The sequence below is a fragment of the Diabrotica virgifera genome, chromosome 4, assembly GCF_917563875.1.
Source record: "Diabrotica virgifera virgifera chromosome 4, PGI_DIABVI_V3a".
Classification (NCBI taxonomy): Eukaryota; Metazoa; Arthropoda; class Insecta; order Coleoptera; family Chrysomelidae; genus Diabrotica; species Diabrotica virgifera.
Genome location: NC_065446.1, coordinates 56,164,165 through 56,184,377, shown reverse-complemented (window position 1 = coordinate 56,184,377; position 20,213 = coordinate 56,164,165). Strand labels below are relative to the sequence as shown.

Below are 20,213 nucleotides of genomic sequence, written 5' to 3'. Positions count from 1 at the left end.
ACTATACACAGCGCAGCGGTGCAAAAAAATAGATCCACTAAAAATTTGGTCATTTTTGATGTTTCGAATTATAGCCTTATTCATTGACAATATCACTGTAATAATATTGTTGCTAGACAGTCAAACTGTCATTGCATACCGGGTGTACGAATCAAACTGTGCTTTTTTCTCCAAGTTCGCATCACCATGTGGATTATTCTATCATTTATAAAATACTGAAATTAAAACCCAACTATTGCCTCAGGTTTTCTTAACATTTTGTCTTTCGATTCATTCGCTTATGTTGGATAATAAAAAAGTTAGGTTTATCAACTGGCCATGTTCGTCATCAGTTTTCTAAATAAGTGCGACAAACTTTAAGGGGTAATTTTACATGAGAAAATAATGACAATTCGCTTTATAATCATATGTCCGCAAACGCTTCTCCGAGATACGGGATGTTCATTTTTTTTTACAAACTAACGATTTATTTATTGCTTTAAAACCAATTAAGATATGCAAATGAAATTTGGTGGGGTTTAAGTCGTAGTTATTGCACATTTTTTAACATACAATTAATATACAATTAAAAATTGTATATTCGCCATTGGCGTGCGTACGGGTAATATCGGTCATAATACCCGTTTGCGCGCCAGTGGTGAATATTAAATTCTTGATTGTATGTCAAAAAATGTGCAATAACTACGACTTACAACCCACCAAATTTGATTTGCATATCAACTGGTTTTAAAACAATAAATAAATCGTCAGTTTGCGTAAAAAAAATTGAACATCCCGTATCTCGGAAACGAAGCGTTTGCGGACATATGATTATAAAGCAAATTGACATTATTTTTTCATGTAAAATTGCCCCTTAAAGTTTGTCGCACTTATTTAGAAACACCCTGTACTGATGACGAACATGGCCAGTTGTTAAAGTACCTAACTTTTTTATTATCCAACATAAGCGAATGAATCGAAAGACAAAATGTTAAGAAAACCTGAGGATATAGTTGGGTTTTAATTTCAGTATTTTATAAATGCTAGAATAATCTACAGGGTGATGCGAACTTTGAGAAAAAAACACAGTTTGATTCGTACACCCGGTATACAATGACGGTTTGACTGCCTAGCAACAATGTTATTACACCGATCTTGTCAATGAATAAGGCTATAACGTGGTAAAAAATCACTTAAATCGGACAACAGGTTTACGAAATTCGAAACATCAAAACTGACCAAATTTTTAGTGGATCGATTTTTTTGCATCGCAGTGTAGATATGAAGCAGATTATCTCAATAGGGAACTTAAATATATTAAAAAAGCACTACCAAGGAATTTATACTGAACTCATTGTTGAGATAACATTAATCTACAACAATAGGACGAACATGAAGAACGTCCTAAAAGAGAGAGAGAGAGATGTAAAACATAGGATGCTGGTTGCAAATTATGAGACACCTACCTGTAAATATAGGGATGTCTAAACACTACTGTTTTTTCAAAGGTCATCATCATCATCATCCAGCTTCTTCTCTTGTCCACTGCAGGGCATAAGCCTCCTCAGCACGTCTCCAGGGAGTTCGATCTTGTGCTAATTGCATCCATCTACCATCTATTCTTTTTTCGCTATGTTATTCTAAGCTTTGGCACCCTGGCTTTGGTTAATGTTAGTGTTTCAGCTCCGTACGTAATGACTGGGAGAACACATTGATTGTTTACTTTCCTTTTAAGGCTTAAAAGAATTTCACTGCTGAATATCTTTCAATCTGCCATATGCTGCCCAGCCTAGACCAATCCTTCTGTTTCAAAAAACAAAATGGAGCACAACAAGCTATGAAGTAAAGAGAAAACAACATACATATAAACAAATCGATCCAACAGATGATCATACAGAGAAACAAACTACTATAAACTACTATATTACTTACTAGTGCAATGAGTCTTTCAAAATGTCTATGTGCACTCTTGTTTATCAAAAATCACAGACACGCAAATCCTGTCTGTGGAGGTGTGGGTCAGTTGGGTGGGTCTAGGCTACCAAAAGCCATACAAACACTTGTTCGCACAAAAGCACTACTAACAACTTGTAATTGATTGCTATTTTAAAAACAATGCACAATCTTTGCCAGATTGGAAAGCACATGGAGTGAATGCACCATGCACCTACAGTGTACAGTGACAGTGAATTCTTGACGAATTCCTAGAACTTCGAAACAGAGATGTTGTTTGGTCAACGTCTTTGGTCAACGATTTGGTCTTTTGAGTGGAGTACACCAGAGCGGAGGCGCAACAGGGTGTTGCTTCAAACCTCGTCTAAACTCACACTCTGGGTAAAAGGGTGCCTGGTATATTGTGACCGACCTGTCACACTATGTGTTTTGGCTGGATGCGGTGTAAAACGCATCCGGTCAAAACGCATAATGTGGCATCGCCGTTAGATACACATTAAAACTAAACACTCTTGTCCTCTGTATATTTACACTGTTGTCAATGTTGCAGTCAAAGATGAAGTTAAATATATTATGAATTAAAAATATTTTTTAATAGTTATATGTGCGAAAAATTATTCGAATAATCATTGTACTGGTAAAGAGTGTTTTATCATCGTTTTCTTGTGTTTTCCGTATATCTTCTTCCATTACTATGTACTATTTTATTCTCGGCCATTATATTTATGTGCTGGTTTCATTCAGTCTTCCTTTTCTTGATCCACCCGTTTATTCCTTCGATTTAGCTCATATTCCTTACAGCCTTGTTTGGTACCCTGTCTGTGTGTCTGTTAATGTGTTATTTGTTATTATTTTTGCATAGCTTTAATACCTCTCAAAAATACATCTAACTATACTAAAATCACAATTAAGATGCAATGGAAATAAACAAACGAAGACACGTTGAATGTTACAAGGAGCACTCCCAAATCATGATTTACAATGTATATACAGTAGGTAAATCGTTCAGCTGGACATAGGGGATATACATTGAGATAATTGTGGCAGCTGCGCTAACCGGTTTTTGTTGAAGCTTCTGTTCGAGTACGAGTTTCTGGTGCAATAGAGCTGTTAGCTCTCTTTCTGTGCTTAAAGCAAGAAACCCATTATGAACAGCCAGCACGGCACAGCACGGCACAGCCCGGCACGGCACAGGACAGCCCAAATTCATTTGTATAGTTTTAAATGCAACGTAACCCATTATGAGCAGCCAGCGCGGCCCGGCACAGGCCAGCACGCAAACGGAACGGCCGAAATTCTCCGAGTAGAATAAAATCCGTTGGCCGTCGAACGGCCAGTCGGCGCCAGTGTGTCATAATTGTTGGTAGTAAGCAGATAAAATATTATATTGTTGATTTTTTAATTGAAAGCGCGTTGTTTCTTTTGGAATAATATGGACGAACTTTTAATTGAGAGTGTCAGAGAATACCCATTTTTGTATGATGCATCGGAACCAGGTTATCACGATAGCAAGAAAAAGGACAATGCATGGGTACAAATATCCGAAAATTTTGATCAATGGACAGGTACGTACATTATCTTTTAACTAATGAATTCGTTTTTTTAACATGATGCATATTCATTAAAATTGTGTAGTTTATGTCTTTTAAAAACTTTTATTTTACGATAGTTTTTAAAATATATCATAGATGACATGATGCGTTTCTAAAATAAAATTAAAACAATACATAACATTTTTCTCCTACATAGAGATGGGCTAAATTATGGAATAAATTCATTTTCTCTAAAATGGACGGCTTTGGAGAAAAATCCCGAAACACGTCGATTTTTATTTTTAAATTACAATTTTTTTATTCCCTGCTATTTACAAGATAATAAAAAATAACAAAGTTATGGAAAACAAGTAATCAAATAACAATTGAAATTAATTATTTCAATTAAGCAACTACTCATAATGTTGCCCTCAATTATTGTCAAATTGTCAATGGGCAACATCATGAGCATTTGCTTAATTGAAATAATTAAATTAAAATGTATACATTATTATTTTATGTCAAAAATGAAAATTTGAAATATTAATCGACGGGGCTGAGCATTTTTCAAAAAAACAATTAGTATTTTAATTATTGAATTTATTCCAAATTACAGACATAACTTTGTTATTTTCTATTATCTTGTAAATGGTAGAGAATAAAAATTTGATATTTTGCAGTTGTGTTTAACTATACACACCCTATCAAAATAACTATCAAAATGACAGTGTTGCCATTTAAGAAAATCAACGATGACGTCATATCTCTAAATTGGACACCCTCTACACATTATTATTGTATGAAAAAAGGACAATTTCAAATACTAATCGACGGGTCTGAGCATTTTTCAAAAAAACAGTTAGTATTTGAGATATTGAATTTATTCCAAATTACAGACTCTCTCTGTATGTTCGTTCATGGGTATTCTTTCATTTTTCCTACTGTAAACGTCTTGGGCATAAATAAATACTGTTTTTAGGTTATATTTCGTACACAAAATAAAAAATAATAAAAAATATTTTTGTGTTTGCTCACTATACTTACTTCAGCGTCAATGCAAGGCGCTCCTCCCAGCTGACAGGTTCTCTAAATGGAGTATATTTCTTCGAAAACGGTAGCATCCTAAGCAACTCATAAAATTTGGTTTGAGACATCCGAAAATATTTAAAAAATTTTGCATCATCTTTTAATAAATCCGGGAAAAGATGATGAAACTCGCCATATTCTCTTCTTTTTTTAAATATTTCATGAACCCAAAACCGATGTTTCCGGCGTAATTTTGCACTTTCCTCTTTTTCAATCTCGGCACAAATTGCACTAACTACTATAACCTCCTCTTCCGATGAGCTCTCCATGGCAAATGATCATTTTTCCGGTGCCGTGCCGCGCTGGCCGTTACAAATGGGTTTTTGGACGGGCCGGCCTGTGCTGTGCCGTGCCGTGCCGTGCCGGGCTGTGCCGTGCTGGCTGTTCATAATGGGTTTCTTGCTTTAGAACGAATAGAATGAGTGAGTTTGAAAGCAAGGCTGTCCATAAATAAATCAAAAACAAAGATTACGATTAATAAGTTAATTTTACTTTAATGTTTAAAATATTTTTTATTTAAAAACTACTTTCAAAAATAAACAGACACAGTTTTCCCATTCCTTAGGCCAAAAATGTTTACTACATTGTCATGTTTCGACGTTTATTTGGGTCAGCCGCAATAAATTGTCAATTTTGAGGTTAATCTCCCTTAATGCTAACAACGATATTGTCATCGAGAGAGCGTAGTTACCACAATCATCTCAATGTATATTCTCTATGTCCAGCTGAACGATTTACGTACTGTAGATTGTAAATCCCTAATAATGATCTACAAAGTTTATACATACATTGTAAATCATGATTCGGCAGTCCTCCTCGTAGCATTCAACGTGACTTGGTTTGTTTATTTCTAGTGCAGCTTTATTGTGATTGTAGTATAGTACAAGCAACAATGGACCCCTTAACAGCAACTGTCAAAATAGAATATGAACTCACTTAGATCTTTTCAATAGGCACATGATTTAAGTAAGGAGACTTACATTAATTGCACTTACATTATTCAACCTGTCTCTCGAATACGTTAGAAGATAGTTGAATACAGACAAAGCTAGTTTAACACATAAATCAATACAGATTACCGCCTATGCCGATGACATCAGCATTATGTATCGCAGAATTAGAGGACGACATTGAATCAGTAGAAAGTTTCACATATCTGGGGATGTATTAAGCGCGGAAATTCAAAAAAGAATAGTTAAGTACAATAAAACCTATTGTTCACTTACCCATGTGTTCCGCTCCTAAAGTACACACTGGAGATCAAAAATCGGGGTCTACAAAACTATTTTCAGACCAATAGTATTTTATTGATGCAAGGAATGGGTGATAATAGAAAATACAGAAAGAAAGCTGGAAGTCTTTGAAAGAAAAGTCCTAAGAAAGATATTTGGACCTATTAACGAAAGCGAAGTGTGGAAATCCTGGTACAACCATGAACTCTACCAACAGCCAAAGAGACTTCGTTGGACTGGTCATGTAATGAGGAAGGAAACCGAAATATTGCCGAAAAGATCCCTAGATAATAAAATTCAGAGTGCAAGACCAACAGGAAAGCAAGTAGCAGGATATCATTGGTAATATCAGCTAATATTTTAAACCATCAAAATTCGTTGGATTTTTACCTAAATAAATCGACGGGTTGTTTAATGCACATTGTAGATTCCCCCATATCTATTCATTTATCGTCCGTTTGCCTTGTAAATTGTAGAAGGCTCGGATTCAGGTTGTCGCCAGAATTTTGTTTTCGAACGTTAGAAATCTTTAGACTTCTCGTTGTTTTTAATATTTTAACGTTTAGTACGTACGATAAACATAACTTTTTCATATTCAACATTTCATTTTGTAGACTCTTAATGATATTCTCTATATTTTTAGACCAGGGCAGATCTGTGAAAAAACGTCTACTTTTGGATGTGCGAGGTGGCATTCGAATTTTTGCAGATAAAGTTAGGTGGCAACTTGAACAATAATAATTGAATTAAAATCGATGGGAAAATCCCAATAGTTGGCTCTATACTCTATACCATAGTTTAAAAAACTTATACAGAAGTAAAAACTTCAAATTGTATTCTGGTATAAAATTGTTTATTTAAAAACTATCTAAAAGTCATCCACATGGATTGCAAAACGCTTTCGTTCTAATCAGAACATCTTCAGTGCATTCCGCAAAGTAGTTGTAACTAGCACACCAATGAAGGTGGTAACTTCATAATATATGGCTTACATTATAAATTTTAATAGAATATTGTGACTACTAGCACAGACCAACTTGGTCTGTCTAACTTTTGGAACTTCTAAATGGTCAACTTTTTGTTCAGAAAGTTTTTAAAAAATTTGAACTGTTTTAAAAAAAAATTAGATTGCAAAATTATTATGCAAAATCTATTAAGTCGATTTTAATGAAATTTCGTGGACTGTTTACGTATGTTGTAAGTATTTTCTAAGAGAATTATGAAGGTTCTAAGTGCAACCAAAGTGGTTTAAAACCATTGAATAAAAACAGCAATTATCTTTATTTTCCTTCCCCACGACTTTGTTCCAAAAAGGAATCATTTTAAAGTTATAAGCAATGAAAGTAGAAAAGAATCGATATTTTTCGAAATTTTTATATATTTTAATTTTTTTATAATGTTCCGGGCATATTTGTGAAGGAGCATAAAACAATTATGATTATTGAAGTTGTCACCTAACTTTATCTGCAAAAATCCGAATGCCACCTCTCACATCCACCTCAAAACAGATCCTCCCTGGTCTATTTATGATTTATATTTATAACGATTTGTTGAATAGATTTAAAAGAAAATACTTAGTTTAGAGTCAGTCATTACGTTTTTATGGCCTTTTTATTTGCTCACGATGATCTAGTATCTGTTTTTTAAAAGCCCTCCCAGGGCGTCCAGTGTAACAGTTTTGACAATATCTACAAGTTAATTATAACACTGGTTTTTAAACCATCCGTTAATTGAATATACATTCCATTTTACAACAGTCGTCTACAAGACTTTCGAAATCATGGTCATGATTCTTGTTATAATATTATTAACCGTTAAAAGACCATTAATTCTTCCTGTTTGTACAGTGAAAGTGAGGACTACAAATTCGGACTGATAAAACTTATTAAAATTTCACATTATTGGTCGCGCTTCACTTGTTTTTTATGTAATAAGTTTAAAATACTGATTTCTAGACATTCGCCTTTCGATAGTTACGAAACTGTATTAAAGGTTACATGCAAATTTTTCTAAATTATCCTGAGTTATCGTTTTCCCTAAGGATGTGAAAGCGAATTTTGAAATAAGAGTTAATATTGACTTGCGTTTCTTCATTCCATTAAAGTTGGATATACACAATCAGGAGGCTGTAATTATGTGGAAATATATTTATTTGTAATGCTTATAATATGGTAATTGACAGAAATTTTATATAAAATTTATTTAAATGTATAAGAATGTCCGACAGTGATCTGCAGAGGTGTAAATGATTGTAATTCACGACCGATTTGCTTTCCAAATTCCTGTTGATTTATTCATGACAACACATTTCAAACGAAATCTAGTATTGTGTGCAATCGATGCAAATGAAAAGATTTGAGAGATTATTAATCTAATTCAAATACATCGCTCAAGAGCACCATTAGTTAAACGCTCTGTATAATATGAATAGGTATCAATAGGATCTTACATCTATTCAGTTGAAGTGTGGTTCCTAGATACCTACGTTTCATTTTCTGCTTATGAATTCGTATTCTACCCAGATCTCTGAAGAGCTAGGGTATAGCGAAACATGTAAGATCATATCGTACCGATTCATATACAGAGGGTTTAACGAATTGTGCCCTTGCGACATTTATTTGGTTTCTAATTAAAGCGTTGGCAAGGCTTTTGCCGAAGACCTACATACACGCAATAAATTATACAGCATGAACGGAATAAATTCGTTATTTGTTAAACAGGTCGATTTTTATTTTTAAATTATGATTTTTGACATATATATCATACTATTAGTGACGTCATCCATCTGGGGCGTGGTGACAACCAATGATTTTTTTAATGAGAGTAGGAGCCGTGTGCTAGCTCATTTGAAAGGTTATTCAATTCTCTATTCAGTAATATAAACATTAAGTTAATTATTTATACTGGGTATCCAAAAAATTTACAAATTTACACAAAAAGAAGAAGGTATGTAATTATTTAACTCAAAATACATTTCACTGCTGTCAGAAAACAGAAAAATACAAACTATTGATAAATAAAAAAAAGAGTGTGTGTACTTTGTACACACGTAAGAAGTTATACTTTTATTATTAGGATTTCAAGCAAATAAATATATTTTGAACAGTTTAATTGTATATTTATTTAAATATTAAACTAATTTTAATACTTAAAAATTATCATATTACACAATATTAAAATAATACCAAAAATTAAAAATATCGTTAATACGTCCTTTTTTATAAACCGTAGCCTCCCCGCCATTACTTTTCCCTTATGAATCGTAGAAAATCTAAAAAACGTCAAGATTCTGTAAGCAAGTTTTTAATTTTCTTTTCATCATATTTTAATACTAATTATCCTATTCCCTATTCCCAATTAAGACAAATCCAAAGACACAAAAATTATAATAGATATATTAACTAAAAATACAAATATATTTTTTTCGCACTTTATTTGCATTCGTACATACGTAACTTGAAAGATTTAGCAACTAACTGCATTCTGTCGGTATCCGCGTACTGTTGCTTTTATAAAAATTATCTCTCAACAGTTTTGCCAATTGCGCCTAAAGAAGGGCGCGCGACTTTTCCCCAACACGACTCTACCTTATCGGCAGAGTCTACGAGAAGTGTGCGGTAAATTGTAGAGATGTTGAAAAACTATGTATTCGTTACAAAGTACTCGTTACTTACAAATACCGAAAGTAACGATTACTATACAGAGAGTCAAATCGTTCCTTTGATTACTTTGATTACTCTGATTACTTCGTTATTTTGTACCAATCGTATCCCAGCGAGTAACGGACGGGACCGGTATTTTACGAGTGTTATCGAATATTGTTATCCTTATCGTTATCGTTACCTTAGCGTTTTAAGGGTGTGAGGTTGAGGACTGAGAAATACGATTCTCGATATGATTACCGGTACTCAAATACAAAAGTAACAAAAGTAATAATAGTAATCAAAGTAACGAATACTTAAATGATTACTTTATACAAAAGTAATGATTTGTAATCAAATAGTAATCAAGTTATTTTTATTCCTTAAACAGATGGGTGAAGGTCGTTGTTATATCAGAATACCTATACAAAATACCTACCTACTGAGAAATACGATATTCGATATGATTATCGGTACTCAAATACAAAAGTAACAAAAATATTCATAGTAATCAAAGTAACGAATACTGTAAATGATTACTTTATACAAAAGTAACGATTTGTAACGAATACTCGAAAGTAACTATAATGAACATCACTAGTAAATTGAAGCTGTAATTACAAAGAAAGAAATATGTATGTCTTTGTACTCACTTTATCACGCTTAACGAATTACGGGATCTGGATTTCAATGCATATTTTTTTTATAATTCTCGTATCAAAGTTACGCGTGAAGTTAGTCGTATTGATGACATTTGGGGAAACGTCCGCGACCCCCTAAAGAAGTAAAATTGCAAAAATGTTTATTTGACAAATAAGCATTGCTTTTCAACTAAATTAAACGTAAAAAAGTGGGAAGGTGGGTGGCAACTTGAACAATGAATTTAAGCGAAAAACAATATGTATTTGTCAAATAAACATTTTTGAAGTTATACTTCTTTACGATTGAAAGTGAAATTTTATAAGTCTGGGCGCATGCGCACACAGACAGTATGTAGTTCGTTGCTAATCTTTCAAGTTATATATGTATCAGCGCAAGTAAGTCATTTATGCCCGGTTGCACCAACAGATCTTAAGCTTAAGTCGAGAATATCATAAGAATTAATATAATATAATTATAATATATAACAATAAGAATACCATAATATAATAATAGATATAATGGATAATAAGGTAAGAATCTAAAATTATGATGCAACGTAAGTGATACTCAAGGAGGCCCTATCTATAAGTAGAGCTTAGCTAAGCTGGAGCTTAAGATCTGTTGGTGCAACCAGGCATAAAAGAATATATTAGTGTTTTTAGTAAATATATTTATTATAATTTTTGTGTCTTTGGATTTGTCTTCCTCGGGAGTAAGATAATAAAATATCAATTATAACATTTTTATACTTCACTTGATCTATTTGTCAACGTGATGTGTAATTATATCCGAGACGTCACGTAGACGGGGCTTGATAGCTTGGTTGGTAGAGCATTAGACCAGAGATCGAGAGGTCCCGGGTTCAAATCCCGGACGATTCATATTCTTTTTTTTATTTTTGGTATTGTTTTAATAAAAAAATTTTGAAAGTGGTAGGTAAGAAAGTTAGTTTAATATTTAAATAAAATACAAATAAACTGTTAAGTACATTTATTTCGTTGAAATTAGATAATAGAAGTATAACTTCTTACGTGCGTACAAAGTACACACACATTCTTTTTTTTTTGTTTTCTGACAGCAGTGAAATATATTTTGAGTTAAATAAATTACATACATTCTTCTTTTTGTGGCAATTAATTTAATTAAAAAAATTGTTTTGGACACCTTGCATAAATAATTATGTTCATGTTTATCTTACTGAATAGAGAATTGAATAACCCAAATGAGCTAGCACAGGACCCTTATTCTCATTTAAAAAAAATCGTCGATTACGCCATCACGCCCAGATGGATGACGTCACTAGTATGATATTATAATATGTGAAAGAATCATAATTTAAGCACAGGACCCTTATCCTCATTTAAAAAAAAATCGTCTACTACGCCATCACGCCCAGATGGATGACGTCACTAGTATGATATTATAATATGTGAAAGAATCATAATTTAAAAATAAAAATCGACGTGTTTCAAGATTTTTCATTAAAGTCACCGGTTTACGAAATAACGAATTTGTTTCTTTCATTTGCACCATACTGTATAAGTAGGTATACAATTTAGTGTTATTTCATCACGTTCCGTGAGGACCTATCTTTTATAAGACAACTGGCGTTAATATTCTGAGATATATTCTCTTGTTGGTTTTGTACTTAATTAAAGAAATACTAATTAAAACCAATGTAGTAGATTGTGACAAGATAGCAACAAGGACAACAGTAAAGGGTGAGGAATTCAAATTTGAGTATAACTTGAGATAAATAGCAGTTACAATTATACAAGGTCATATTGTAAAACTATATCAAAAAGAAGGTTAATTACTAGAGGTGAATAATAGCTTTATCATGTTATCCTTTGTGGATAAGAAAGTGAAGTAGAAAAAAACCTATCAAAGTAGAAAGAAATTTCTGCGATTTTATTTACTTTATTTCCATTGTGTTCGTGATAAGGTATAATTTTATAAATTCTCAATTTTCCGAATACAAGGTTGTTGTGTATACCAAAAATAAAACAAAGAAAATGGATCTAAATAGCGTTTTCCTTGAAATGCATTATAATACTATGTATAATGTTTTTCGAAGCACATAATTTGGAGGTCGGTCTTGCGTGTTGAAAATTGACATTTTAACCTATACATGTCAGCAGAGTGTTTATATTAGGTTTTAGGGGAGAGGTGTTTTCACAGTGTAAAAGCAAATAACTAAGATTTTTATTGGTCAAATATATATGTATATGGAACTGCGAGGCATAATTTAGGGATATAGAAAATTATGCCCATTTTCATAGTTGATTTTTTCGTGATTAGCAGATTAACGGAGTCCGCTAATTTTTTTTATTACTTTAGATTTTTCTTAGTATTTACACAGTTGTGCAAAGCTTCTTTTTTGTACTTATACCGGGTGGAAGAAATGCAATATTTTTCTTATGAAAGTTCTAGACACCCTGTAGAGAGGACGAGGTGTACATCGGAAATGTTAGTATACATCGGAATCGTATTGTAGTCTTATGTATTATAAATATTTTGTTTTTAGAATGTCCCTGATATCTTTAGAAATAAAGAAAATAGGGGGTTTTACTCATTAACATGTCTTTTAACTGAAACAAAACTAAAAATTAACAATAAAAAATAACAGTTGACAAAACTTTAAAAACAGAAAGGCACATCGCTGGTACCTATGATTAATGTGATTCCTAATACATTTCCAGTGAAAATAATAACTCTTTGATAAGTATTGGCGATTACAATTTTTTTTTATATGCGTGTCCGCGAAGATTATAACTCCCAAAATATTTATAATGAAAATATTTAGTTCATAATAGATGCCGACGAAAACAATTATTTCCCTTTCTGTTTCTGTGTTTGCCGACGAAAACAATTATTTCTGAGAACTTTTTAATAGTTATAATTTTCGTGGACCCACAAACAGAAACGATGTTTTTTGCCGATACTCAAAAACTAATTTTTTTCGTTAACACTTTATTAGGGATTATAATTTTCACAATCATATAATCGAAAATAATATTTTTCGCGGCGTTCATTGAAAGTTCTATTCTTAACGGCATTTTTCGGAGTACTTTTCGTAGGCGGCGGCGACATAACGTAAACAGGTCTTATCGACACTTATAAGAGTTATTTGTCGACCAGGTAAGCGGTATGCACAGCGCAACATAAGAGAGACGAGATTGTTTAATGGAGGATCTGTGATGTTTTGGGGTGGAATTTACTTGAGAGTAAGTACGAATTTGGTGTATACGTGGAGGCTCTTTAAATAGCGAGAGGTACATTAAACATATTTTTTTCTTTGAACACTATGTTACTCTGTTCCTTTCGCACTAGGTATATACAGTAAGGTCTCGTTTTATGCGGTGGATACGTTATACAGAAAAGCGCATATAAAAAAATCGCATTAAAAAATACTTGACTTGCATTGAAAAAGTAGGGATACGTTCCGTAATTTTCTAAAATCACATAAAACCAAAACGTTTGTCCACCAAAATTTCAAATAAAATCTTAAAAAAGAAATAAAAAAAAATAAACTTACGATATTGAGATGGCAAAAACCTCTTCTAGTGGAGTCACTGAAGGTGGATATGAGCTATTACCTCCGATTTCGTTGAACCTCCATCAATTTGCATGAAAATTGGTGAGTGGTTAGAGAATATCTCAAGGAACAAAGGTGACATGGTGCCAACTTGCGCTTTTACCCTGGGGGTGGGTGCCACCCCTTCTCGGGGGTGAAAATTATTTTATTAAAAATAACCCCATAACTCGATAGAGGGACAAATTTCAAGTAACATTTGTTATATAAAGTTATTAAAATAAATCAAAACTTTTTGAGTTATTAAAGATCAAAGATTTTAATTTTTCTTAAGAAAAATGCATGTTTTTAAATAATTTTTCATCAATAACTCAAAAAGTGTAAGTTTTTACAAAAAAGTTATTATTATCAAAATTGAAGCTAATTAAAAATGAAATAAATCCCTTACTAGAAAAACCTTTTAATGTTAACTAAAAGTGAGTTATATAGGTAATTGAATGCATATTTTTTTCGGCGAGTAAAAAACTATAAGTATTCAAGCTGAAATAACGGGAAATTGATGCATTTTATAACATAAACTTATTAAACATTTGTCAAAGTACTTAAAAATATCTATCAAATGAGCCCCCTAACATGTTGATTGCGTTAAAATTTATGCTCCAAATTTTTTCAAAATTTATCTTTTAAAAATGTTTCCAAAAAATTTTATTTTTTTTTTTAATAGCTCCGTTCGTGTTTACGATATCAGGTTTATCTAAAAACTGTTTGAAAGTTAATTCTAAGTGCTATTTAAGCGCGTTAAACCTAATCTTCTAAACCCTTACTTTTCTAAAAAATAAAAGGTTAAATGACCCCGGTTGCATGGTTCCCACAGCAAAATTTAAGATTTAAACGTTTCTATGTCGGTTATTTTTTACCCTATAGAAATAGTAAAACAGGTAGAATATTTGGTACAGAAAAAACTAAAATTTGGTTATACATAAGTTTTTACGTATATTGAGTATTTTTGCAACTATTATCAAAAGAATATGAGAATTACAATAATTTTAAAAATTATGATTTCTTTATATTACATCTTTTTTCAAAAATATGCATTCTCAACCGGTCAAAATTATCGAAAACATTACTAATGCTAATATAAAGAAGTTCTTGTAAGGATTACTATAAATTTTAATTTTTGTGAAAATGGCGTATGTTTTATTTTTCACTTTTTTCTAAAAAATTCGAAACGGGTCTTTTATTTTCATTATAACTTGCTTAATTTTGACGCTATTACCTTGTTCTGAAGCTCATTTGATAGGTATTCTGAAGTACTTTGACAAATGTTTAGCAGGAATATTTTATACATTGCATCGTTTTTCCGTTATTTGAGCTTGAATACTTAGATTTGGGTACTCGTCGAAAAAAATACACATTCAATTCCAATAACCTCACTTTGAACTAACATTAGTTTAGTTCTTTATGTGAGGAATGTATTGAACTTTTTATTATCTTCAATTTCAGTAATAATAACTTTTTTGTAAAAGCTTATAGTTTTTGATTTATACGTGAAAAACCGATTTAAAACATGCATTTTTTTACGAAAAAAAATAAAATATTTGGTCTTTAATAACTCAAAAAGTGTTGATTTATTTTAATAACTTTATATAACAAATTTTGCTTATAATTTATCCCTCTATGGACTTATGGTATTATTTTTAATAAAATAATTTTCACCCCCGAGAAGGGGTGGCATCCACCCCCAGGGTAAAAGCGCAAGTTGGCATCATGTCACCTTTGTTCTTTGAGGTATCCTCTAATTAGTCACCAATTTTCATGAAAATCGATGGAGGTTCAACGAAATCGGGGGTGAAAACCTTCAGTGACTGCACTATTCTAATGAAAAGTAAAACTTTACGACACTCTCTTCAAACGTTTCAATGCAGAAATGAAAATGTGCTGCATATAAAGCCGCGTCCTCAGTGGTAAATTTTTACGTGCGCGTGCGTATTGAACTAATGGTTTGTCGCAAAAATTTGCGTCGCGAATTTAATTGCTCGACCATCGAAAATTTGTTTATCGTTCGTTCACACTGCAAACCGTATGCGACGCAAATCCTTTTATCTTCGCTCAAAAACCGACAACCGATGGAGCATATGCGTTGTGTACGTCGAAAATTATTGTATCCGATGTATGCGACGAACACGTCCTAACTAGCACAATTTACGACGAATAGCTGGTTCGATGCAAATTTTTACCAGTGAGGACGCGGCATAACGTCAACAGATGAAACGTGTGCGTGTGTTCGTCGAAAATTCTTGCGTCCGATTTATGCGACGAACACGTCCACATTGGCACAATTTACCTCGAGCACGCAAATAATTGCCACGAACGGTTGGTTCGTTGCAAATTTTTGCCAGTGAGGACGCGGCTTTATCTTAATACTGCAACTTGAAATCAGCAAAGTTTAAATTAGTCACTAAATGAAGCACCGTTAAGAGAAAATTTAATTTCAAAACAACTACAGGTTATACCTTTCAATGTGAAACACAGATTGATGTCATGGCGACATCATGTAACAAGTGGAATCCCCAATTCAAATTGCAAACGCTCACTTTACCGATATCTGGATGTGAATAGTTAATAATATTAATTATAATTGTTGTTAATAATAGAAATTTTCGAATGAACTACAAACCGTACAACTTCAAAATCGCATTAAAAAAATCCGCATAAAAAGAGACCTTACTGTACTGTATAGGAAATAATTACCCGTGTTGAGCTGGCCCCCCCCCACTTGCAAAAATTAAAAAACAAATAGCCCTGATTTATGAGCTATTTATGAGCTCTCATATTCCGCAAACTAAAAATTTTGAGCTCGTTCCACTGAGCAGGAATTTAATACCCTAGTGGGGGGGGCTGAGTCAGCCCCCCCCCCCCACTACTTAAAAATAGGAATATTGAATCGGTTTTTGCGGCAGAATTACGAGCTATTTATGAGCTCTTGAAATTATATAGTTTCGATTTTTGAGCTCATCCCCTTCACCCCCAAACAACCCTTTAATTGATTTAACTTAAGAGAAAGATGCTGAGAAAACTTAAAATATATCGTATTGCGAATATAATTCCTATAGCTTATATACTCTAAAAATAAACTATTAAATCAAGAGCATTTCGATTATTGAGCTACAACCCCTTCGCCAGAAAACCACCCTATCTTCCCGGCTTAAGAGAAAGTTGTATTTAAAATGCGTTAAACTAATTATTTGGCGACTACATATCATTTAATAATTTATAAGCTTCCAAATTACGCGCATTTAGATCAGTAAATTGCAATTTATTTTGTATAGTGCAGTCACTGAAGGTAAAAATCAACGATTACCTTCAATTTCGGTGAACCTTCATCGATTTTCACGAAAATTGGTCAGTGGTTAGAGGATACGTCAAGAAACAAAGGTGACATGGTACCACCTTGCGCCTTTACCCTGAGGGTGGATACCGCCCCTTCTCGGGGGTGAAAACTATTTTATAAAAAATAAATGCACAAATCAATAAAAGAACAAATTAAAAGCAAAATTTATTATATAAAGTTAATAAAATAAGTCAATACTTTTTAAGTTATTAAAGATCAAAGATTTTAATTATTTGTGAAAAAAATGCATGTTTTGAAAAGGTTTTTTGTAAATCACTGAAAAACTTTAAGTTTTTACAAAAAAGTTAATAGTAGTTTAATTCGTATAGCTTATATTCTAAGAATAAACTCTTAAATCACGCGTCTTTCGATTATAGAGCTACAACCCCTTCGCAAGAAAACGACCCCATATTCCCGGCTTAAGAGAGTTGTTCTTAAAATAATTTAAATTAATTATTTGGCGACTACATATTGTTTAATAATTTATGAGCTTGCAAAATATACGCATCTCAATTATTGAATTGCCATTTTCTTTCTATAGTGCAGTCACTGAAGGTAAAAATCAACTAGTACCTTCGATTTCGGTAAATCTCCATTTATTTTCACGAAAATTGGTGAGCGGATTTTGATACTATCAACTTTTTCTGCATCTTATTTTTCATAGGTATTTCTAAGTACTTTGACAAGTATTTAGTACCTAAGTGTTATAAAATGCCTCTTTTTCCCGTTATTTAAGCTTGAACCCTTAGATTTTAACAGTCGCGGAAAAAATATACATTTAATTACCAATAACTTACTTTAAATTAACATTAAAGGGTTTTTCAAGTAAGCAATTTATTATATTTTTTATTAGCTTCAATTTTAGTGATGAAAACTTTTTTGTAAAAACTTACAGTTTTTGAGTCATTTATGAAAAATCGCTCTAAAGCATGCATTTTCTTTCCAAAAATTAAAATATTTGATCTTTAATAACTCAAAAATTATTGATTTATTTTAATCACATTATATAACAAATTTGGCTTACACTTTGTCCCTCTCTCGATTTGTGGGGTTATTTTTAATAAAGTAATTTTCACTCCCGAGAAGGGGTGACATATACCCCAGGCTAAAACCCCAAGTTGTTATTGTCAATTCGTGAAAATAAATGGAGATTTACCGAAATCGAAGGTACTAGTTGATTTTTACCTTCAGTGACTGCACTATAGAAAGAAAATGGCAATTCAATAATTGAGATGCGTATATTTTGCAAGCTCATAAATTATTAAACGATATGTAGTCGCCAAATAATTAATTTAAATTATTTTAAGAACAACTCTCTCTTAAGCCGGGAATATGGGGTCGTTTTCTTGCGAAGGGGTTGTAGCTCTATAATCGAAAGACGCGTGATTTAAGAGTTTATTCTTAGAATATAAGCTATACGAATTAAACTACTATTACCTTTTTTGTAAAAACTTAAAGTTTTTCAGTGATTTACAAAAAACCTTTTCAAAACATGCATTTTTTTCACAAATAATTAAAATCTTTGATCTTTAATAACTTAAAAAGTATTGACTTATTTTATTAACTTTATATAATAAATTTTGCTTTTAATTTGTTCTTTTATTGATTTGTGCATTTGTTTTTATAAAATAATTTTCACCCCCGAGAAGGGGCGGTATCCACCCTCAGGGTAAAGGCGCAAGGTGGTACCATGTCACCTTTGTTTCTTGACGTATCCTCTAACTACTGACCAATTTTCGTGAAAATCGATGAAGGTTCACCGAAATTGAAGGTAATCGTTGATTTTTACCTTCAGTGACTGCACTATACAAAATAAATTGCAATCTACTGATCTAAATGCGCGTAATTTGGAAGCTTATAAATTATTAAATGATATGTAGTCGCCAAATAATTAGTTTAATGCATTTTAAGTACAACTTTCTCTTAAGCCGGGAAGATAGGGTGGTTTTCTTGCGAAGGGGTTGTAGCTCAATAATCGAAATGCTCTTGATTTAATAGTTTATTCTTAGAGTATATAAGCTATATGAATTATATCCGCAATACGATATATTTTAAGTTTTCTCAGCATCTTTCTCGTAAGTTAAATCAATTAAAGGGTTGTTTGGGGGTGAAGGGGATGAGCTCAAAAATCGAAACTATATAATTTCAAGAGCTCATAAATAGCTCGTAATTCTGCCGCAAAAACCGATTCAATATTCCTATTTTTAAGTATCAATATTCCCCCCACTAGGGTATTAAATTCCTGCTCAGTGGAACGAGCTCAAAATTTGTAGTTTGCGGAATATGAGAGCTCATAAATAGCTCATAAATCAGGGCTATTTGTTTTTTAATTTTTGCAAGTGGGGGGGGGGGGCCAGCTCAACACGGGTGAAATAATTTCATCTTAGTGATATGATTAAACATGGCTTCCTCAGTCCTCACGTATCGCATGTCGTCAGTTAAAACACATAGTTAAAGAGTAAAACCGTCTAGTTTATTTGTTATTAAAGATATCAGAGAAATTAAAGAAATAAAATGTGCACAAAATATGTGACTACAACAATATAATATCGATGTACCTTATCCTCCCTACAGGGTGTCTCAAACTTTTGTTTCGGTTAAAACACATGTCAAACTACAAAACCGTCTATTTTCGTTGTTTCTAAAGATAACAGGGACATTCAAAAAACAAAATGTCCGCAACACATAATACTACAATACAAATCGCGATATACTCACATTTGTACCTCGTCGTTCCTACAGGGTGTCTCAAACTTAACATAAGAAAAATATTTCTTTTCTTCCACCCGGTATAACTACAAAAAATAAGTTTGAGTAAACCTTTGCACAACTGTGTAAATACCAAATAAAAATGTATAATATTAAATAAGAATTAGCTGAATCCATTAATCTGTTCACAAAAAAATCAACTATGAAAATGACCATAATTTTCTATATCCCTAACTTATGCCTCGCAGTATATATTTCACATAAATATGTATTTGTCATACATAAACCAGTAAATGAATGCAAATAAGAAATTAATTAATAATTTACAGAGTGGTTTACCTATCCCATTATTATGATCTTATTGAAAGGGCACGTGGCAAAAGCAACTACACATTAATCTTACATGATTGATAATGATAATCTTACATGATGATAGTATATTGTTTCACATATTATTTCAAATTTTACGTCACTACCTATTTTCCGTCATTTGTTACGAAATTTCTGATAAAA

General features: G+C 32.4%; 1 protein-coding gene across 1 annotated transcript in view; it reads left to right on the top strand.

Annotated features, from left to right (window-relative positions):
- The window catches only part of LOC114331803 (zinc finger protein 395), a 343,721-nt gene that overhangs the window by 228,267 nt on the left and 95,241 nt on the right, over nucleotides 1-20,213 (top strand). The gene's annotated exons all lie outside the window — the stretch shown is intronic.